Raw genomic sequence first — 24,378 nt, forward strand, 5'->3', positions numbered from 1 at the left:
GACTACCTCACAAATATGGTACACCACAAAATGGAGCAATTTTACAGGGCGTGGTGGCCCTTTCTAAATTATAATGACACAGAGTTGTCAGCAATATTAATTACGGCCGTGGTATAGACGTGGGAATCAGTATGGGCGCCCGTTGGACCCCGGGAGGAGGTGGCTGGGGGAAATGTATGCGGGTAGAATGACTGGAGCTCCCGGGGATGGGAGCCTCAGTGGATGTGTGGGGAGTGAGCTAGAATAAAGTAGTGTGATAAAATTTAATTGAAGTTCATTTGAATATCGGCTTAATTTAATTTGTTTTTAGTTTAATTTAAGTTAAGTAGATCTGTTTGTTATCATAGAATAGTGGCTCGTTCATTATTAATAGTATCGTGATATGACATTGTTGTATTGTCTCTAACTTTCTGCATTTTGGAGTTCTTCCTTGCATATAGATTTCTTCTAAAAGATTTGATAAAGTTTCTAATAAAAATATTTATATATATAAAAACGAAGGCGTATAGTGTGTTAGCTTTTATTGCTAGTTGGTTGAGTTTCAGAGACATAAGGTAATGCTGCAGCTGTACAAATTTCTGGTGCAACTACACTCAGAGTATTGCATATAGTTCTGGTCGGCACATTATAGGAAGGACTGGGAGCGTTGGAAAGGATTCAGAGGAAATTTACGAGGATGTTGCCTGTTATGGAGGGAAGGTATTATGAGGAAAGGCTGAGGGACTGGAGTCTGTTTTCGTTCGAGAGAAGAAGGTTAAGTGGTGATTTAACAGAGGTATGCAAGGTGTCAGAGGATTAGATATGTTCGACTGTGAGAGACTTTTTCCTCAGATGGTGAGGACTAGCACAAGGGGACATGGATTTAAATTGATGGGTGATAGATGTAGGGCAGATGTCAGAGGTAGGTTCTTTAAAACGAAATTAGTAGTGGTGTGGAATGCCCTGCCTGCGACAGTAGTAAACTTGGAAACTTTTAGGGCATTTAATTGTTCGTTGTATAGGCATATGCATGATCATCGACGACTGTAGTGTAGATAGGCTTCAGATCCTTTTCAGAGCGAAACATTGAGGGCCAAAGGGCTTGGACTGTGTTGTATTTCTCAATGTTCTATATGTTCTGTTCAAGTTAGGAGAGGTAGGGGGTGGAGTTGGCGGAGGAAAGCTGAGGGTATTGAATGGAACTTGGGCTGCAGCTGTTCAAGAAGCCAGCTCAGCACCACCTTCTCAAGGGGCATCTAGTGACAGTAATAAACACTCGTTCAACCAGAGAGACCCACATCCCATGACTAAATTATATAAAAAAATCATTATCTGGGAACAATGGATCCTACTGTGGGCTCCACTGAGGAGTTTCATTTTTTTATAAAGCAAGGAATTCATGTAACCAGGTATTTTACTGCGTTACTAATCTTCCCTGTGAGCTGGGACAACGTTGCCACATAAATAAATGTGTTTGTGCAACAACTTAGGTTCTGCAGTGTGAGGCCAACTGAAGTGATGCAGGAAAGGAGAGAAATCATCAGGATCTATTGCTTGAATGACATAATATAAGAAATTTACAGCATAGATTAACCACAGGAGGATGAAACTCCCAGCAATGGTGAAGAGTAAAATCATAATCTTCCTTCTGCTCTCCATCTCCTAATCTCTGTGATTCTCACCTTTGCTCTCACACTTCAGCCTCTTCCGGACTCGACTGATCATCAAATGTGTCTGACTGTCAGAGCATTGAGCAACAGAATTAAAGTGAATGGCAGTAAAGGGGTCAAAACCGTATCAAGCCAATCCAATACCAACCACCATGTCTCAGTATAGTAGCTTGATTTTGTAACACAGTACAATGACACATTGTTGATTATACTTCGAGGTTCATGTTCAAAATAGAAGGGGACGTTTCTCAAACAGAACATGTTGCAGGTTGTTGCTAGGACCACAGTCGCAGTTTTCTCAGTGCAAAATTTTGCTTTCAGTTTCAGACAACAAATAGTCACAAATTGGTCAAAGGACAAAGTGATGCTGAAGCACACAGAGCAGTCAGTGGCTGCACAATATAAGACCCCAAAACACTGCACGCAGGTGTGATGTCCAGGAAGCACAATGTGTAATAATAATAGGGAAACCTAATCAGTGTAAAATCTGTGATAATCAACATCAGACCAACAGCTGCCATAACCACCACGTAACTAGTAGTGCAAGAAGACACACCACGTTTTCTATGTGAAAGGATTACAATCGCCAGAAAATTAATTATGGGAGACAAATTGGAAAAGACACCGTGAGTTACAAATCATAAATTCCAGAGAGCAACATTAAGATTTTACCATCAAAAATCAGCAGACTGTGTGAATGAAAGTGATTGAGGTTAAATGAGTTTGAATCTTAAGACTTTGACAACCAGCTCAAACTTTCCTCCAGCCCAACCATTCCTGAGAGTACGGAGATTGGACAGGGACTGAGTTCACCATCCCTTCTATGGGAGCAGAAGGAAGTCTGTGATCATTTTTTGGTTGCAAGGTAATTACTTGAGTGACTGCAATAGATTATTAAAGTTCACAGCTCCAACTCTGGCAGACATAGAACATCAATTGGAACCTCACTCCCAACTCAGTCATAGGACTGGTACTGTTGGTAAACCAAACTCTCCATTTTCCTTGGATTAGGTCATCACCTTCTCTAAGCATTGGACCAAATCCTGATCGGAGCCATAGCAGGACCAGAAAGCAAGTCATCAGAACCTGAATAAGATCTCAAACAAGATACTCCATGTGTCTTACACAAGTACAACATAGCAGGACATTCAGAGTCTCAGTAGTGACAGCGTGTGAATGTTAGGCCTGCTGTGATATGTGCACTGTAAAGCTGAACATGTGAACATGACAAATGTCGTGACACGCAGGGATCGGTGGGACAAGCTGTCAAGATTTGACATGACTGACCAGAGACGCTGAGAAGGATATAATTGAGGAAGGGATGGTGGTTAGATGAAGCTTTGCAAATCAAAACACGGCTCATATTCTTCAAATCCTTTGCTTAACAAATTAAAGTCTCATTTAAACTGACCAAATGATCCAATACCCACTGCTATTTGTACAAGAGAGTTCTAAAGCTCCGCGAACCTGTGTGTTTACAAATGCTTCTAAGCATCTCTGCTGAACTTTCTGGCATGAGTCCTCAGGCTCTGCTCCCTCATTCGAGAATCTTCAACAATGGAAATTGTTTCTTTTTTACTGTTTATATCTTGTAGTACTTTGCTCAGATCAACCCTTTACCTTCAACGTTCTCATAAAAACAGGCCTCATTTGTATACCAAAAACAACAATAGCTCAGCAGGACTGCCAAAATCTGTGGGAGAGAGAGCAGTGTTAACATGTCAGGCCCATTGATCCTTCTTCAGAACTAACTTGCCTGGTCTCTCTTCATACCCTCACGTTGTATGAAACTGGAATGGATAGCAGAACACTGAGATCAGAGAATACTGCAGAAGCAGTGATGTTGAGAGTCTCTAACAGTGGAGAATTGTAACGAGAATGCTGCTCAGTGAATCGCTATCACTGTTCTCGTGTCTGGATAAGGCTGACCAGTCAGTGAGCTGTAGTCATTATTGTTCAAATGATAAAATCAGCGAACAGATCAGCAGCAGATTAAAACAAGGTCACTTCTCATACAGGCATACCAGAGATGGCAATAAAAGCAATGATGCTGCAGAATACTCTCTTCACGTGTTGAATTGTTTGATGCATTTTTCCCTGCGAGGTGACTGGTGCATTCAGACAGCTGACAAGCTCCTTTTTTGAAACGCTGAGCTGATGAATTCTCAGAGACGCTGACTTATTCTGTGTGGAATTTACTTGGGGAGATCGAAGTTAAAGCTTTCTTGCTATTTTTCAAATTTCTGCCATTGAACAACATCACCTTTAATCCCGATTATGAAGGAATGTTGCTACTTATACATTGTAACAAAATAATAAAAACAGAATCTGGAATCTGCCAGCAATAATATTGTCCAATCAGACACCAGGACTCCCATCCCGAGATCACAAAATATTTCAACCGATGCCTCATCGAGACAGTTTACTCTGAGTGTGAACATATGTCTCAGGGTTGTTCTTCTGTACTGTAGGATAGGAACTGCCTCTTTAAAAAATAACACTTCACTCCCTGATTGAAATGTGATTCTTCTCATACAGTGAATGTGTGCATGTATTCCCCATTCTCTATTTCCCTGTCTCACATGAAGGACCGAGTGAGGAGAACATACTGCTTTACTGAGAGAAGGGGACTCAGTGAATAAGATGGGCTTCCAACAATGGTGGCATCACTGACGTCCCTCTGACTTACACTGTCCAACCCGATACACTAACCTCTCTGCTCTGTTTGTCGCTCTCTATCCCGACTTTTTCTTGTCTTTCCCTGTGCTGTGCTATCATAAAATGGCTGCTGTGTACAAATCTAAAATGGTTGATGGACTGACACGTTCGGAATCCATTTTCCCAGCTTTGCACCTCACAGTTTGTACATGATCACATCTGAGCCTCCTGTAGATGGGATACAGAGAGATGGGGAGCAATATTAGACTTGGAGGGACAATAGAGACTAAATGGTCCAATGTTAATCTGGGGGCAGGAACACATAAGTTATGGATCTGGAACTCTGTCAGCACAGGTGTGGGAGGATTTGTGAAAAGCTTTTTTTTCGAATTTGGTCACATTGTCCCATGTCAATGATTTGTGTACAAGGATCAGGAAAGAAAATACAGTTGATATTTAATATGTGCTGGAATAAAAGAGTACTTGACCCTCATGTCTAACACACACACACACACACACACACATACACATACACACTCACGCACACGCACACACACACACACACTCACACATACACATACAATGATAGTGACTAGAGTGAAAGGGTGTGCTGCTGGAAAAGCACAGCTGGTCAAGCAGCCTTCGAGGAGGAGGAGAGTTTACATTTCGAGCATAAGCTGTTCATCAACACATTTCTGACTAAGAGCTTATGCTCGAATCGTCGACTCTCCTGCTCCTCGGATGCTGCCTGACCGGCTGTGCTTTTCCAGCACCATACTCTTTGATTCTGATCTCGAGCATCTGTAGTCATCACTTTCTCCACACGCTGTGACTATGCTGTCTCTTTAAAAAGTTATTTCCTTCTGGGTCTTTGGGAAGAGAGGTTGTAAAGGCAGAGGTGCTTAAGAGTCGAAGGTACTAAAAGCTAAAACAGTTGAACAATGAAACCGGAGAAGCTAATTCTCTAATTTCAGGGTTTCTAGTTTTAAATACCTGCAGCAATTCGAGGATGATTTGAGTACTGGACGGGTTGCACGCCTCAGTAAATGATTCCTGACTGACTCTCTCTGAAATCTCTTTCTGGATATTGTTCCCTTCTGTCTGTAAATATCTGCGTTTGAATTTACGTTTTTGTCAAGCAGTGTATTTATGGGATGTTACTGGATTGGAATAGTTAATTAGTTAAGTATCAGATTCGTTAAACTTTTCATTGGTTAAGTTGTTTTAAGTTCTGCTTTCTTTTGTTCATATTTCAACTGTAGGGTTTAAATAAATTGTGTTTTGCTTAAAGCCTGGTGCTTTGACCAGCTGCATCGGACCAGGAACACCCACCTAACATCTGCCTTTAAAATAAGAAAAACGTTAGGGTTGAGGCTACCTCCTTCAATTATTTGGAGGGGGACTGGCTTGGTCCATAACAGATTGGAGGCTCTACTGAGAACATTGGATGTTTCCATTTGGACACAAAGGCAGCGAATGGTAGGTGTTAGTGTATTTTATTCTCTGAAACAACCTACAAGTATGCATCCTGTGTTCTCGATGTAGAGGAGATCACATCGGGGGTGTAACAGATACAGTAGATTAAGTGTTGGATGTACAGTAGATGATGTCCGGTAGGTCCGATCAAGGACAGTAGTGGGAGATTGTGTATTGAGTCGGAAGAGATAGGAGAGGTCTTGAACAAGTACTTCTCTTCAGTATTTACGAACGAGAGGGACCGTATTGTTGAACAGGAGAGTGTGAAACGGACTGGTAAGCTAGAAGAGATACTTGTTAGGAAGGAAGATGTGTTGGACATTTTGAACACAAGTCCCCCGGGGCCTGACGGGATATATCCTAGGATTATGTGGGAAGCAAGAGAGGATATTGCAGTACCGTTGGCAATGATCTTCTTGTCTTCACTGTCAACAGGGGTGGTACCAGGGGACTGGAGAGTAGCGAATGTTGTGCCCCTGTTCAAAAAAGGGAATATGGATATCCCCGGGAATTACAGGCCAGTTAGTCTTACTTCTGTGGTCGGCAAAGTAATGGAAAGGGTACTGAGGGATAGGATCTGTGAGTATCTGGAAAGACACTGCTTGATTAGGGACAGCCAGCAAGGATTTGTGAAAGGTAGGTCTTGCCTGACAAGTCTTATTGAATTCTTCGAGGAGGTGACCAAGCATGTGGATGAGGGTAGAGCAGTGGAAGTAGTGTACATGGATTTTAGTAAGGCATTTGATAAGGTTCCCCATGGTAGGCTTATGCGGAAAGTCAGGAGGCATGGGATAGAGGGAAATTTGGCCAATTGGATAGAAAACTGGCTAACCGATCGAAGTCAGAGAGTGGTGGTAGATGGTAAATATTCAGCCTGGAGCCCAGTTACAAGTGGAGTTCCGCAGGGATCAGTTCCGGGTCCTCTGCTGTTTGTAATTTTTATTAATGAATTGGATGAGGGAGTCGAAGGGTGAGTCAGTAAATTTGCAGATGAAACGAAGATAGGTGGAGTTGTGGACAGTGAGGAGGGCATTTGTCGTTTGCAAAGGGACTTAGATATGATGCAGAGCTGGGCTGAGGAGTGGCAGATGGAGTTCAACCCTGCCAAGTGTGAGGTTGTCCATTTTGGAAGAACAAATAAGAATGCGGAATACAGGGTTAATTGTAGGGATCTTAGACAGGTGGAGGAACAGAGGGATCTTTGGGTCTATGTACATAGATCTTTGAAGGTTGCCACTCAGGTGGATAGAGTTTGTAAGAAGGCCTATGGTATATTATCGTTCATTAGCAGAGGGATTGAATTCAAGAGTCGTGAAGTGATGTTGCAGTTGTACATGACTTTGGTTAGGCCACATTTGGAGTACTGTTTGCAGTTCTGGTCTCCACACTTTAGGAAAGATGTGGAAGCTTTGGAGAGGGTGCAGAGAAGATTTACCAGGATGTTGCCTGGAATGCAGAATATGTCGTACGAGGATAGGTTGAGAGTTCTCGGCCTTTTCTCGTTGGAACGGCGAAGGATGAGGGGTGACTTGATAGAGGTTTATAAGATGATCAGAGGAATAGATAGAGTAGACAGTCAGAAACTTTTTCCCCGGGTACAACAGAGTGTTACAAGGGGACATAAATTTAAGGTGAAGGGTGGAAGGTATAGGGGAGATGTCAGGGGTGGGTTCTTTACCCAGAGAGTCGAGGGGGCATGGAATGCGCTGCCCGTGGGAATGGTAGAGTCAGAATCATTGGCGACCTTTAAGCGGTATTTGGATAGGTACATGGATGGGTGCTTAATCTAGGATAGAAGTTCGGCACAACATTGTGGGCCGAAGAGCCTGTTCTGTGCTGTATTGTTCTATGTTCTATGTTCTATGATCAGTATGGAAGTGCATCTCCGGGAAACTTAGGGATCGTTTAAGAGAACTTCTCTGGAACACGCACATCAACCAACCCCATTGCCCCATGACTGTCCCTCCATTCTACCAAGGACCTCGTACATTGCCAAACCCTTACCACCCAACGCCTGGAGGAAGAAAACCTCATCTTCTACTTTTGGAACCAGCAATCACGGGTGTTTATGTGGATTGCACCATTTTCTTCATTTCCCCTCCCCTAACCGATCCCAGTCCCAAGCCTCCAACTTAGCACCATCCCCTTGACCGATCTTACCTGTGTCCACCTTCCCTCTCAACTATCCATTCCACCCTCCCCTCCAACCTATCAGTTCCATCCCCATCTTCATCTATATATCATATTCTCAGCAACCTTCCCGCCAGCACTATCTTCCTCCGATTTATCTCCCAGCCCCCCAGGCCTATTGACCTCATTCCGAATGAAGGGCTTTTGCATGAAACATTGATCATCCTCCCCCTTGGATGCTGTCTGACCTGCTGTGACTTTCCAGCACCACACTGTCTGCTCTGAACTCCAACATCTACAATCCCCACTCTCTCCCAGAAGCTGACAGACAATGTTTGAGGACTCTCAGGAGGGACCCTGGTCAAACATGCATTGAACATGAAAGGCTCAAACAAAGTCATTTTGATAGACGATGTGAGTATTGAAGATAGATCTAACATATAATACTCTTAGAGAGTTGATTATTTGGAGGAATTCAGAAATTCCCTCCAAGGTAGTGAGAGCTCATTTGGAAGAGCAGAGAATTAAAACGGCAAGATTAGCAGCTGAAATGGCTCCTGATTATGAGTTGGTTAATAAATCAAGATGTAACTTCCAAAATCATTTCAATTCATGAGAGATAGAAATTAGGGAAAAGAAAACTTCAGGTGGGAAGGGAAAAGTTAATCTCAGTGGCGATAATAAAGACATCTTAACACAGGGCAAAAAGGCAACCCGTGAAGGGGAAAGAGAAGTTAAAAAGCTCCAGTGTATTCACTGCAATAATGTACCCATATGAAGTCACAGTGTTGGTGGAAAGACTTTACTAAAATGGTAATTGAAGGTACGGTGGAGGTTAAAAATCTGCACCAGAAAGTTCAACCTTGCTGGAGGTTGGGAGAACTAAAGAGCCAGTTCTTCTACAGTGAAGATGTTATGAAACTTCAAATTTTCCCTGGAACATTGGAGGCTGAGGGGTGATCATGTACTGGTTTATAAAATCATGATGGACATAGATAGGCTGATTAGGTAAGGTATTTTCTCCGCGGTGAAGGAATCCAAATTTGGGGCATTGATTTAAGGTGGGAGGAACAAGGTATAAAAGAGACCTAAGGGGTCCAGAGGGATGCATAGGGTGCTGTGTGTATGGAATGAGCTGCTAGATGAAGTGGTGCAGGATTGTATCATTACAACATTTAAAAGGCATCTGGATGGATACATGAATAGGAAGGGTTTAGAGGGCTATGGATCAAATGCTGGCAAATGGGACTAGATTTAAGTCAGATAACTGGTCAGTATGAACAAGATGGACTGAATGGTCTGTTTTCATGCTGCAGACCTCGATGACTCTATGACTGAATATATTCAGTGGCCTGATGTCCTGCACACTCTACGGTAGTAAATTCTACAGATTCAAGATCCATTGGGAAGTAATTCCTCCTCATCTCTGTTTTAAATCTGCCATTCCCTTATCCTAAACTATACCCTCTCATTCCAGAATGTCCCACTGAGGAAAGCATCCTCTCTACTTCGTCAAACTCTTGTGCAATCTGTGGATACAGTGATGGAAAATCGCAGTTATACAGCTATTTTCCATCAGTCTTTATTATTAAAAATACAACACCCACAGCTGTACTCCGGAGGAGGCAATGGCATTGTGGCATTATCGCTGGACTGTTAACCCTGAGACCCAGAGAATGTTCTGACGACCTCGGTTTGAACCCTGCCATGGCAGGCACTGGGATTTGAATTCAATAAAATATCTGAAATTTAGAATCTAATAACGTTCATGAATTAATTGCTGGGAGATAAAAAAAATCCACAATAAAGACTGATGTGAAATATGTATAACTGCCATTTTCCACCATGGGCAGCATGGTGACTCAGTGATTGGCACTGCTGCCTCACAGGGACTCAGGTTCGATTCCAGCCTTGGGCGACAGTGTGTATGGTGTTTGCACATTCTCCGCGTATCTGCATGGATTTCCTCTGGGTGCTCCGGTTTCTTCCCACCATCCAAAAGATGTGCAGGTCAGGGGAATCTGTCATGCTAAATTGCTCACCGCGTTCGGTGCATTAGTCAGGGGTAAATATAGGGAATGGGAATGGGTCTGAGTGGGTTACTGTTCAAGAGGGTCAGTGTAGATTTATTGGGCAGAACAGCCTCTTTCCATACTGGAGGTAATCTAAGCTAATCATTGTCTCCGCATATTGTGAAAGAAGTTTTATGAGTTAGAGAGGAGATTCTCACCAATGCCCTTTAGGGAAGCAAACTGCCATCGTTACCTGGTGTGGCCATGTGACTCCAGACCCACAGCAATGTTGTTAACTCTGAACTGCCCTGATTGTGGGTATCTTTGCTGAGTGGGGAAGTTGATTGCAGACATTTTGTCCTCTGTCTGAGTTACATCTTCAGTGTTTTGGAGTCTCCTGTGAAGCGCTGCTTTACTGTTGGTACTCTGACCTGCCCGCTGGGCAATTAGCGATGACAATAAATGCTGCCAAGTCAGTGATGCCCTCATAGTTTCATAGGAATAGAAGTAGGAGCAGGCCATTTGGCCCATTGAGCCAGCTCCATCATTCATTAAGATCATGACTGATCTAGCCATTGTCTCAGCTCCTCTTACCTGCACTTACCCCATAACCATTAATTACCCGATCGTGCAAAACCTCATCCAACTGTGTCTTGAGTAGATTTCATGAAGCTGCCTCTATCGCTTCCTTGGGCAGAGAATTTCATAGATTAATCCCTCTTTGGTAAAATAAGTTCCTCCTTATCTCTGTCATAAATCTATCTACCCTCCCCCCCGCTGCCCCCAGAATCCTGAGACTCTCTCCACTCGTGCTAGTCTCATCCATCAGTGGAAATAGTTTGTCTGCCTCCATCTTATCTATCCCTTTCATAATGTCACATTTCTATAAGATCCCCTCTCATTCTTCTAAATTCTGGTGAGTACAGTCCAAGACGGCTCAACTCTCCTCACAGGGTAACCTCTTCATCTCCAGAATAAACAAGTCGAACCTCCTCAGCACTGCCTCCAAAGTCAAGATATATTTCCTCAAGTATGGAGACCAGAACTGCACAAAATACTCCAGGTGCGGCCTCACCAACACCTTGGACAATTGCAGCAAAACCTCCCCGCTTTTGAATTCAGTTCTTCCGCCAATGAAAGCCACTATTCCATATGGCTTCCTGTTTACGTGTGGTACCTGCAAATCAACTTTTAGCGATTCATGTACAAGCGCTCCTAAGTTGCTCTGCAAAACAGCATGCTGCAAACTTTAGCCATTTAAATAATATTCTGATCTACTATTTTTACTTTCAAAGTGGATAACTTCATATTTACCAACATTGTACCTCCATATGCCAGATCCTTGCCCACTCGTTCAACCAATCGAAATCTCTCTCTGCAGACCCTCCACAGTTTTCCTTTCCATTCATTTTACCGTCAACACCAAAAATGCATATGTTACACTCGGTCTCCTCTTCCAAATCATTTATATGTATCACGATCAGTTGTAGTCCCAACACAGAGCCCTGTGGCGTCCCACTCACCAGTGATCTCCAACCACAGAAACACTCATTTATCCCAAGTATCTGCTGTCTGTGAGTTAACCAGTCCATACGAGTGCATTCCCCACAACTCCATGCATCCTTATATCATGGAAGAGTATTTTCTGCGCCTGCTTATCGAATGTGTTCTGGAAATCCAACTATACACATCCACATGCTCCCCTCCATCCACCACGCTTGGTTGGGCCTCTTCTGGAATACTGTATTCCGTACTGGTCTCCCTGCTACAGAAAAACACGTTTTCGAAACTCGAAAGGGTTCAGAAAAGATTTACAAGAATGTTTCCAGGGTTGGAGAATTTGAGCTATAGGGAGAGGCTGAACAGGCTCGGGCTGTTTTGTTTGGCGTGTCAGAGGCTGAGGGGTGACCTTATAGACGTTCATATAATTATGAGGGGCGTGAATAGGGTATTTTCCCTGTGGTGGGGGAGACAAGAACTAGAGGGCATACGTTTATGTTGAGAGGGAAAACATATTAAAGAGACCTAAGGGGCAACATTTTCATGCAAAGTGGTGTGTGTACGGAGTGAGCTGCCAGAGGACGTGATGGAGGGTGGTACAATTACAACATTCAAAAGGCATCTGGGTAGGTACATGAATTGGATGGGTTTGGAGGGATATGGGCCACATGCTGTCAAATGGGACCAGATTAATTCATGTTATCTGGTTGGCATGGACGAGTTGGACCGAAGTGTCTGTTTCCATGCTGTACATCTCTATGACTCTTTGACTTAGTTGTTCATGTGAATCCCGATCGTGGACAATTGGCGACAGGGAATACATACAGCAATGCATACATTCTGTGTGCGAGAAGAATCACAATTCAATCAGTAAGTTTAAAAAATGGGAAGGAGAGCTCTGAGACATATTTTCACATTTGGAATAAACTGTCCCAATGCAGCATCGGGTCCGATGCAGCATCAGTTGAAATATTTTTAGATCTCAGGGTGGGGGTCATGGTGTTTGAGTGGACAGTGCTTTTGCTGGGAGATTCCTGATTCTGTTTTTTTCTTATTTCGTTCTGATGTATGAGCAGCAAAGCTCCTCCATAATTGGGATTAAACTCGTTATTGTAATTAGTTTGTTCATTGACTGAAGTTTGAAAAGTTGCAACAAAGCTGAGTAATGTCGTCACCTCGATCTCCCCAAGGAGCTTCCACACAGTATAAGGAAGTTTCTCTGGGAACGCATCAGCTCAGAGTTTAAACAAGGAGCTTGTCAGCTGCCTGAAGAGACAGGTCACCTTGCACAGAAAAATGCATCGACCAATTCAACAAGTGGAGAAAGTGTTCTACACCATCCTTGCTTTTATTGGCATTCCTGGTAAGGCTTTACTACAATTGAACTTATTTTAATCTGCTGCTGATCTAGTCTCTGGTTTTATCCTTTGAACAGTAATGTCTGCAGCTCACTGGCTGGTCAGCCTTTTCCAGACACGGGGACAGTGACAGTGATTCACTGAGCAGCATTCTCAGTACAATTCTCCACTGACAGAGACTCCCAACCTCGCTGCTGCAGCAACATTTTCTGATCTCAGTGTTCTGTCATTTGTTCGATTTCATACGGTTTGAATGTATAAAGAGAGATCATGCAAGTTAGGTCTGATGAAGGACTCAAACCTTTCATTCTGCTTTGTCTCCACAGATTCTACGAAACCTCTCAGTTTATCCAACAATTTCTATTCTGTTACACAAATGACGTCTGTTTTCTAGAGGATCTGAAAGATGAAGGGGTGATATGATTGAATGCTTTCAAGATATTGACTGGAAAAGACAGGCTAGACCACGATAAACTTTTTCCACTGGTTGGGGGATTCTAGAATGTGGGGGCATAGTCAGAGAATGAGGGACAGAATGAAGCACTGCGACACACAAAGGGTGGGAGAAGTTTCGAACACTCTTCCACATAAAGCATCGGATGCTGGATCAGTTGTTGATTTTCAATCTGACATACATAAAATTTTGCTTCACATTGGTATTATGGGGTATTGGCCAAAAGCAGACGTAAAGATTTAGGTCACAGTGTTATTGCCGTCAGATTCCAGGTTCTATTTTTGTTATTTCTTTATGATGTACAGGCCAGCAACAGTCCTTCATTATTGGAATTAACACGTTATTGTAATTAGTTTGTTCATTGACTGAAGTTTGAAAAAAACAACAACAAAGCTGAGCAATGCTGTGACCTCCATCACCCCAAGGAGCTTCCACACAGTATAGGCAGTGTCTCTGGGAATGCATCAGCTCAGAATTTTAAAAAAGAGCTTGTCAGCTGCTGAAGGGACAGATCACCTGGCATGGACGAGGTGATCGATTCAACACGTGTAGAATGCGTTCTATACCATCCTTGCTTTTATTGCTATCCCTCGTATGGCTTTGTGACAATTGAAATGATCGTTGTAATCTGCAGCTGCTTTGCTCTCTGGTTTTATCTTTTGAAGAATAATGATCTCAGTAAATGGTAGAAAATGATCAATGTCGTGAGTGACCTCCTGTTCCAATGTTCCATTGTAACATTCAGTATGCGCACTCTGCGTTGAGAATTTCTGAGCCATGGAATGTACTTCAGCGGGAATCTCTGTCAGTACAGAATTATACTTCTTATGGGGTCATTTAATATGATGAAAAAGCTGACTTTATATTACACATTTTGCTTTGGAGCTGTCTATTTCTCCATTTCATGAAACTGACTCAATTTTGATGCGATTTTGATGAGTATGTAAAAGTAAACTCTTTTCTGAGTCTGAAGTGTAAGGAGTGATATATGCTCAGATTTCCTGGTTCTGAAAGAACTTGCCTCGCAGAAAGAGCAGTGAGCGCATGCCAATCTGTATACAGTGATATCGTATTCTGCAAGCCTCCATATGTTGACTTAAACTTACACTGAGTGGGAACACCTTGAGCAGATATTTTATTGTAAATATAACGTATTTGACTAATGCAGTGGAGTATCTGTGGAACATAAACTATGAGCAATTATTGGGCTTTAGTTCATGAGCTATTAATTTCTAACTGATCAGTGATTGATGGATCAAAGTTTTACCTGTGAATTGGAGTCGTTTTACAGATAAACTGCCAATCTTGATCCTTGCTTAGTGTGAGTTTTGTGACTCTGATGATAACTGGCCACAACTGAGGAACAATTGTTGAAAAAGAAGCAACGTGTCGAGATCAGACTGTAGGTTGTGACCAATAACGCGTGTAGACTGTTCATGATGAACTGGACACTGGACATCTCTTAGTTCTGGGGCCAATGTTACTGCTGTAATTGACGCGTTGGATGAAGGATGGCTGCTCCTGATGGTGGGGGAGTCCAAAACCAACAGTCATCATTGAATCAGAAGGTGAAAAGCTCTTAGGATTGAGATGAGGAGAAATCTCTTCACCCAGAGAGTGGTGAGCCTGTGGAACTCTCCCTCAGAAAATGATTGAGGCCAAACATGCATTTTCAAGATGAAGGGGATAAATTTCTTGTAGTTAACGGGATGAAGGAATATTGGGGAGAGGGTGGGATTAGGGGATTGAGCTCGATGATCAGCCATGACCACATTGAATACTGGAGCAGGTGTGAGGGACGGAATAGCCTACTCCTATTCTTATCTTCGATGTTTTCACATATCTCGAAAATGTGTGGATAACTTTCTGAATGATGGGTAGCAGCTGAAACGTCCTCAGTTTGAATTCTAGAATCATAAATTATAGAAGAGGCCTTTCAGCCATTGAGTTCTGTACCACCAAAGATACAGTAAATCCAGACTAGTCAACACTTACCATACCAGTCCAATAATATTCAATTTTATGACATTGCACATACCTTTTCAAATAACACTTCTCTAACTCACGGAGCTACCTCTGTCTTACCAATTTGATTATGTCCTCCTGTAATCTAACATCCTCCTCCTCAATGTCAACCACGCAGCAAAACCTTTTGTCATCTGCAAACATGTTAACATCAGCACCACGCCTCCTCCTGATCCCAACTTCACACTCCAACCCCAACGCACACTCTCTCAACTCCATTATTTGTACCTACCAGGAACATTAAGGAATCCAGCACTGATCCCGATGATTCACCTCTGGGCACTGCTTACTCACTAAGTTCAGCACACTCATTTCAGATGTTTGCTTAAGCTCAACGTATTTCTATTTTTAACTTCCATCACCCTGGACATGATTCTCGAGGTTTTGTTTGGATGAGTGTTATCTTATTAAGGTGTATTGCTGTTTTTCTTGCTTGTTAGCCTAGTCCCCTGATACCCTCAGAAGTCTGTTACTGAGACATTTTTGAGAACCTGATCAGAATGAGCAAACTGGCACAGTCGATACCTATCTATTATTTACCATTTAAAATTCAGTTCATTCACTTTATACATGGTCCAATCACCACACACTCTCTGCTTCCTTGTGCCAACTTCAGCATCATGTCAATTTGAGTTACAGAGACATAAACTTACAAATCTCCAGCACAGATAAAGGCCATTCATCCATTATATGCAAACCATTCAAAAACAAGCAGCTAACTATTCTAATCACATTTTCCAACATTTGTAGGGATATAGGAATAGTAGTAGACCAGTCAAGCCTTCAAGTGCATTAACCATCCAATTTATCACACTATTTAAAATACTTCCCTTGCAGGGGAAGCCCCTAGGAGGGGGCATGAGCCCATTTCCTCACCTGACTCCAAAACTCTCTGGTGTTATTGGGTTGGAGGCAAACTGGGGCAGGAGCAACTGTCTTAAACCCAACCACTTGCAAACATCCACTCCCCTCGTCACAGATTTTATGATGGTAAAATCGAATTATTCCTCTCTGGAATAGGGAGAAGGAGTTTCTGATCAGTAATTCATGCGGTCTTTTTCCATTTGCCTTCCACAGGTAATTTACTGGCGATTGTTATTCTTTCCCGGGGAAAGTGTGGACTTTTGCCTTGCACTTCTCATTACCTCATGATTATGGCAACTACTGATCTGATGGTCATTATTATTGAGGTTACTGTGAGGAAATTTCGCACTTATTATTACCCACGGTGTTTCCTGGACATCACTACTGTGTGTAGTGTTACTGGGGTGCTCTTACGGACAGCCAGGGACTTGTCTGTCTGGTTCACCATCATTTTCTCCTTTGACAGATTTGTGACCATTTGTTGTCAGAAACTGAAAACAAAATATTGCACTGAGAAAACTGCGACCGTGGTTCTAGCAACAACCTGTACCCTGTTCTGCTTGAAAAACATCCCCTTCTATTTTCAATATGAGCCTCAATGGATAATCAACAATGTGCCATTCTACTGTGATACAAGGTCAAGCTACTATACTGAGACTTGGTGGGTGGCATTGGATTGGCTTGATACTGTTTTGACCCCTTTACTTCCATTCACTTTGATTCTATTGCTCAATACTCTGACAATCAGACACATTTTAGTTACCAGTCAAGTCCGGAAGAAGCTGAAGGGTGAGGGCAAAGTAGAGAATCACAGAGACCCAGAGATGGAGAGCAGAAGGAAGGCTGTGATTCTGTTGTTCTCCATCTCTGGGAGCTTCATCCTCCTGTGGTTTATCAATGTTGCAAGTTTCTTATATTATGCCATTCCAGGAAGCAATCCTGATGATTCCCAGCAGTTTCTATATCATTTCAAAAAGGTAGGTTATATTCTGCGGAACCTAAGTTGTTGCACAAACACATTTGTTTATGCAGCAACATTGTCTACGTTCAGAGCAAAGTTTAGGAATGCAGTAAAATCTCTGCTTACAAAAATTTCTCAAATTAAGAATAATCTAATTTAGAGAGTGAAATCCACACACGAGCCATACTCTTTCACAACCACTGTTCTTCTAAAATTCACTCATGGACCGTGGGTGTCTCTGACTGAGTGAGGTTTTTTCCCCTTCCCTAGTTGCCCCTCGAGAAGCTGATGGTGACCTGCCTTACAGAATCCCTGTAGTCTATGTTGATGCACAGTGACGGTTTTCCAAGTCTCTCACTCAGCAACACTGAAAGAGTGGTAATATTATTTCCAATTCAGGATGGTGAGTAGATGGAGGGGACCCTGCAGGGGGTGGTGTTCGCATGCACCTGCTGACCTTGTCCGTCCTGCTGTTGGAAGGTGCTGGCAAAGTATCTTTGGTGAATTTCTGCAGTACATCTTGTGGATAGTACAAACTCATGCTCCTGAGCGTTGGTTGTGGTTGGGATGGATGGAGTCATAGAGTCATAGAGATGTACATCATGGAAACAGACCCTTTGGTACAACCCATCCATGCCGACCAGATATCCCAACCCAGTCCAGTCCCTGCCAGCACTCGGCCCATATCCCTCCAAATCCTTCCTAATGATATAGCCATCCAAATGCTTCTTAAATGTTGCAATTGTACCAGCCTCCACCACTTCCTCTGGCAGCTCATTCCATACACGTACCACCCTCTGTCTGAAAAGGTTGTCCTGTAGGTCTCTTCTTTACCTTTCCCCTCTCAACCTAAACGTATACACTCTAGTTTGACCACCCCGACCCCACGGAAAAGACTTTGCCTATTTACCATATCCATGCCCCTCAAAATTTATAGAAGATCCCCCCTCAGCCTCTGACGCTCCAGGGAAAACAGCCCAAGCCTTTTCAGCCTATCCCTATGTTTATGAATTGTTTGTCAATCTAGTGGGATGCTTTGCCTGGATGGCATTGAGCTTCTGGAGTGCTTCTTGGAGCTTATTGGCTGATCTAGGGGATGCATTTGGCTAGAATCATAGGACTCTGGGTACCCAGGTTCGAATCGTGCCAAGGCTCGTGAAATTTGGATTCAAAGATAATCTGGAATTCAGAGTCTCATGATAACCATGACGCTGTTTTCAATTGGTTCGCTGAAGTTCTTGAGGGACAGAAACTGCCATCTTTACCCAGTCTGACCTACACGTGACTCCAGACGCACAGCAATCTGGTTGGCTCTTAACTGCCCCCTGCAATGAGCAAGAAGTACTAGCCTCGTGAGTGACAAACTATTTTAAAGCATTAAAATAAAAAAAAAACTCTCAAGGCAGAGACAACAGTTGTTTAGAGACAGAGTGAAACTCCCTGTACATTGCCCATGAACCAACCCAAAACCATATTCGATCTGGGCGAGTGTTGTATGTCTGCTTTATCAAGGGTGTAGCTTTCATTTGTCAATGTTTGCTTATGAAGAGGATTGTGAGAATGGCCGGTTTTCTGATCGGTGGAGTTTTCAATGATGAAACCAAGATTTGGGAGAAGATTTGTAGCTCGGGTGCTCGTTGTTGTGGTTCTGTTTGCCGAAGTGGGAATTTGTCTTGCAAACGTTTCGTCCCCTGTCTAGGTGACATCCTCAGTGCTTGGGAGCCTCATGTGAAGCGCTTCTGTGCTGTTTCCTCCGGCATTTATAGTGGCCTGTCTCTGCCACTTCCGGTTGTCAGTTCCAGCTGTCCGCTGTAGTGTCCGGCATATTGGGTCCAGGTCGATGTGTTTGTTGATAGAGTCTGTGGATGAGTGCCATGACTCTAGGAATTCCCTGGCTGTTCTCTGTTTGGCTTGCCCTATAATGGTAGTGTTGTCCCAGTCGAATTCATGTTGCTTGTCATCTGTGTGTGTGGCTACGAAGGATAGCTGGTCATGACACACACACAGACGACAAGCAACATGAATTCGACTGGGACAACACTCCCATTATAGGGCAAGCCAAACAGAGAACAGCCAGGGAATTCCGAGAGGCATGGCACTCATCCACAGACTCTATCAACAAACACATCGACCTGCACCCAATATACCGGCCACTACAGCAGACAGCTGGAACTGACAACCAGAAGCGGCAGAGACAGGCCACTATAAATGCCGGAGGAAACATCACAGAAGCGCTTCACAGGAGGCTCCCAAGCACTGAGGATGTCACCTAGACAGAGGATGAAACGTTTACAAGACAAAATCCCAGCTCGGCGAGCAGAACCACAACCATGAACCCAAGAATCTGACAGGGCCACTCACTCAGGAAGGGGATAGACAGAAAAGGAAGGTTTGTTCTGGACCTTGCGCTGGAGGCAGGTGGTTGCATTGAAGATGCGTTAATTTGTCAGGAAAAAAAAAGAGCTGCGTTCGATCTCTCCCCATATTCAGTCTAGTCCTGCCGTACTGGGAACACAGACACAGATCTGACACTCCGTTCCCATCTGCTTCACTGTCAATGTAACAAGGCACTGTGATGACACACACAGCAGCAGTACAGTTGTCCCAAGTGGAGTGATTGCTTATTGACAAGAGACTCACAATATCATGGGAGCTGGGAGACCACGACCTGGGGAACTGGTGGGCGGGGGGGGGGCGGCAATACAAGCAAGAACCCCGCATCCCATCATGAGGAGTACATTCCGTGCTGACATCCCACGCTTGTCCACCTCCTCCAATGTACCATTCCAACTCCCTACTCCAATACCCCTTCAGAACAAGTCTCACAAAGTCAACGAAGGCTTTTGCATTTCATTTTTTCTGTGTGATACTTTGATGTTTGAAATCCGTGTGAGTATTGTGAAGCTGGTCTGTCCCGAGTTGTATTTGTCATGTTACTATCCTGTCGACACAATCCATTTCCAAACCTTCGAGGCGACTGTGAACACTTTCAGGCTCGGTTGCTGAGAGAGGAATGTGTCCAACAAAGGATCAACAAAATCAAAGACAGAGGAATTCAAATACTGCCCCTATGAGGAATGACTGAGTAAAGTATGACAATATAATTTAGGATTCAGTCCATAAGAAATAGCAGCAGCCGAGGCCATTCGGCCCCTCGAGCCTGCTCCACCATTCCACAGGATCATGGCTGATTGGAAAGACCTCACATCCACTTTCCAGCCCTTTACCCTGTAACCTTTGATTCTTGACTGATCAAAAATCTATATAGCTCCACCTCATATATACACAAGTACGCTGACCACAGCCCCCTGCGGGGAGGAAGGGTTTATCTGCTCAATGTCGACTCTCCTGCTCCCGAGGTGTTGCCTGACCTGCTCAGCCTTTTTCAGTGCCACACGTTTTGACTCTGATTCTCCAGCATCTGGAATCCTCAAGCGTAGCCTTGCTCCAGGCATGTTCCGGCCCCCCTGCACAACTTTGTTTCTTGGATATATGAATGATATCATCAGTGCCGCTTCCCTCTCACTTACAGAATTGCAAAAGGTCATCTATTTTGCTTCCAGTTTCTACCCTACCTTCACTTTCTCCTGGCTTATCTCTGACTTCTTCATTCCCATCCTCAACGTCACTGTTTCAATTCCTGGAGGTGGACTGGACGCTAATGTCCAGTATAAACCGACTGACCTGCACAGTCACCCAGACGATTCACACTCACACCTTGTTTCCTGTAAAGACCCTATTCCATTCTCCCAGTTCATCCGTCTCAATTGCTGTTCCTCCGAGGTCAACTTCGACAAGGGAGCCTCCACAATATCCACCTTCTTCCTCAGCCGAGGATTCCCCAGCACCGTTGTTGACAGGGTCCACAACTGGGATCGAAACATCTCCCGCCCTTCCGCCCTCACCCCCTCTCTTCCTGCACACAGCAGTGACAGGATTCCCCTTGCCCTTACGTACCATCTCACCAGCATTGCCATCCAGAAGATCATCAGCCGCCAATTCCGCCAACTCCAACCAGACATGCACAAGTCAATGTCGGACTGAAGGTGTAGACCTGAATGTGCATAGTATAATAAATAAGGACGATGAGCTGGTGACACAGATCAAAATTAGAAGGTATGATGTGGTGGGCATAACTTAGACATGGCTACAAGTGTTTCAGGACTGGGAGCTAAATATCCAAGGATATATGCCTGATCCTAAAGAGAGGAGTTGGGCAGAGGGAGTATGGTTGCCTTGTTAGTAAAGCAATGACATTAAATCGATAGCAATAAACAAAGTCGGGTCAGATTATATAGAATCCGTGTGGGTAGTGGTCAGGATTGCAAAGATAAAATACCATAATGGGAGTTATCTACAGGCTTTGAAGTAGTTGTCAGTATTTGGGACAGAAGCTCCTCAAGGAGATAGAAGTGGCGTGTAATAAAAGTAAGGATACATTAATCATGGGAAGGTTTAAATATGCAGGTGGACTGCGAAAATCAGGTTGGTAGTAGATTGCAAGAAAAGGAATTCGTGGAATGTCTATGGGATGGCTTTTGGAGCAGCTTGTGGTGGAGCCCACTAGGGAACAGGCAATACTGGATTTAGTGTTGTGCAATGAGGCAGACTTGATAAGGGAGCTTAAGGTGAACGAACCCTTAGGAGGCAGCGATAATAACATGATTGTAGTCACTCTGCACATTGAGAGGGAGAAGATGGAATCAGATATAACTGTACCATTATTGAATAAAGGTAACTACAGACGCATGAGCTGACCAAAATTGACAGGGAGTGGAGCCGAACAGGAACGACAGTGGAACAGCAATGGCAGGGGTTTCTGGGAGACACAGTTAAACTTTATCTCGAGGAAAAAGAAGCAGACCAAATGGACTATGATTCAACCATGGCTTACCAGCGAAGTCAGGGACAGCATAAAAGCAAAAGAGGAAGCATGTAGTGTGACGAAGGGCAGCGGGAAGCCAGAGACTTTGTCAGCTTACAAAGACCAAAAGTTGATAACGATGAAAGAAATAAAGAGCAAGAGAGTAAATATGAGGCTAAGCTAGTCAGTAATATTAGGGAACGTTGCAAAACTTTCCGCGGATATGTAATGAACAAAAGAGAGGTAGAAGCAGACATTAGGCTGCTGGAAAATGATTCTGGAGAACTTGAAATTGGCAACAAAGAAATAGCTGAGGAAATTAATGAATACATTTCGTGAGTCTTTATGGTGGAAGATAACACAATATTCCTAAAGTTCAAGAGAGTTGGGGGGGGGGGGGGGGTGGACGGAAATGAGTACAGTAGCCATCATCAAGGAGAAGGTGCTAGAAAATCTGAATTGTCTGAAAGTGGATAAATCACATGGACCAGGTGGGCTACACCTCAATCCGCCATGACTAGGGCCTCCAAGCTTACCATTTCTTCCTCTCCCGACGTCCCCACCAGTACCCTTCTACTGACACTCTTACTCCTTTGGCTGAACTGGTCCTCACCCTCAACAATTTCTCCTGCGAATCCTCCCACTTCGACAAGTAGAAAGGGTAGCCATGGGCACCCGCATGGACCCCAGCTACGACTGTCTTTTTGTCAGTTACGTGAAACAGTCCATCTTCCATAGTTGCACCGGCACCACACCCCTCCTGTTTCTCTGCTCCGTGGATGACTGCATCGGTTCCACCTTTTGGTCCCATGAAGAGGTCGAACAGTTCATCAACTTCACCAGCAAATACCACCCCGAACTTAAATACACATGGACCATTTCTGAAATCTCTTTCCCCTTCCTGAACCTTTCCCCCTCCATTAATGGCGAACAATTCAGCGCTGCCTCCACCGCATCTGCTCCCAGGAGGACCAGTTCCACCACAGAACACACCAGATGGCCTCCTTCTTAATAGACCATAATTTCCCTTCCCACGAGTTGAAGATGCCCTCCAACGCATCTCATCCATATTCCGCACCTCCGCCCTCAAACCCCACCCTCCAACCACAAAAACGGCAGAACCCCCTTGGTCCTCGCACTTTGGCCCACCAATCTCCGCATAGGCCTTATCATCCGCCGACACTTCCGTCACCTACAAACGGACACCACCACCAGGGATATATTTCACTCCCCACCCATTTACACTTTCTGCAAAGACCGTTCCCTCTGTGACTACATGGTCAGATCCACACACCCCAACAATCTACCCTCCCTTCCTGGCACCTTCCCCTTCCACCGCATGAATTGCAAAACCTGCATCCACACTTCCCCCCTCACCTCCATCAAAGACTCCAAAGGAGTCTTCCACATCCATCAAAGTTTAACCTGAACATCCACCAATGTCATTTATTGTATCCATTGCTCCCAATACGGTCTCCATTACATTGGGGACGCCTTCTCGCACGTTGCTTTAGGGAACATCTCTGGGTCACCGATCAATCCCACCACCCTGTTGCCAAAAATTTCAACTCCGTCTCCCACTCTGCCAAGGACATGTAGGTCCTGGGCCTCCTCCATCGCCATTCCCTCAACATCCGAAGCCCAGAGGAAGAACGCCTTATCTTCCAGCTAGGAACCCTTCAATCCCATGGCATCAATGTGGACTTCACCAGTTTCGACATTTTCCTCCCCCCACCTTATCCTGGTTTCACCCTTCCTACTCAGCACCATCCTCATGACCAGTCCTACTGGTCAATCGCCCTTCCCACCTATCCGCTCCACCCTCCTCTCCAACCTATCAGCTTCAGCCCCACCTCCATCCCCCAATCGCACTCCCAGCTACTTTCCCCCGAGTGTTGAGTTTTTGTGGAGCTGCTCCAGTCCAGGCACGTGAGGAGTATTATATCAGATTCTGTCAGACAGTCCTTGTCCCAGTGTTTATTACATTTAACTTTATCAGTCAGCATATGTCATTTTGTGACTGTAAACGGCATTGCTTAGGCTACTTTTGGAATATTGCTTTCACTTCTGGTCTCCCTGCAATAGGAAAGATGCTGCCCAACTTGAAAGCATGCAGAAGATATTCACCTGGATGTTACCAGGGTTGGCAGTCTTGGGCTGTATGGAGAGACTGAATGGATCAGGAATATTTTCCCTGACGCATTGGAGCTGAGAGGTGACCGTATCGAGATTTGTAAAGTCATGATGGTCATGAACAGGGTGAATATGCAAGGTGTCTTTCCCAGCGTCGTCGATGACAGCGTCACTGACGAGACCAGCGTTTATTGTCCATCCCTAAATCAACCACATTTCCGTGAATCTGGAATATTATTGTAGACATGATCAGGTAAAGATGTCTGTTTGCTTCCCTAAAGGGCATTATTGAAC

Source organism: Chiloscyllium punctatum, chromosome 47 (assembly GCF_047496795.1).
Source record: "Chiloscyllium punctatum isolate Juve2018m chromosome 47, sChiPun1.3, whole genome shotgun sequence".
In the NCBI taxonomy this organism is placed as follows: Eukaryota; Metazoa; Chordata; class Chondrichthyes; order Orectolobiformes; family Hemiscylliidae; genus Chiloscyllium; species Chiloscyllium punctatum.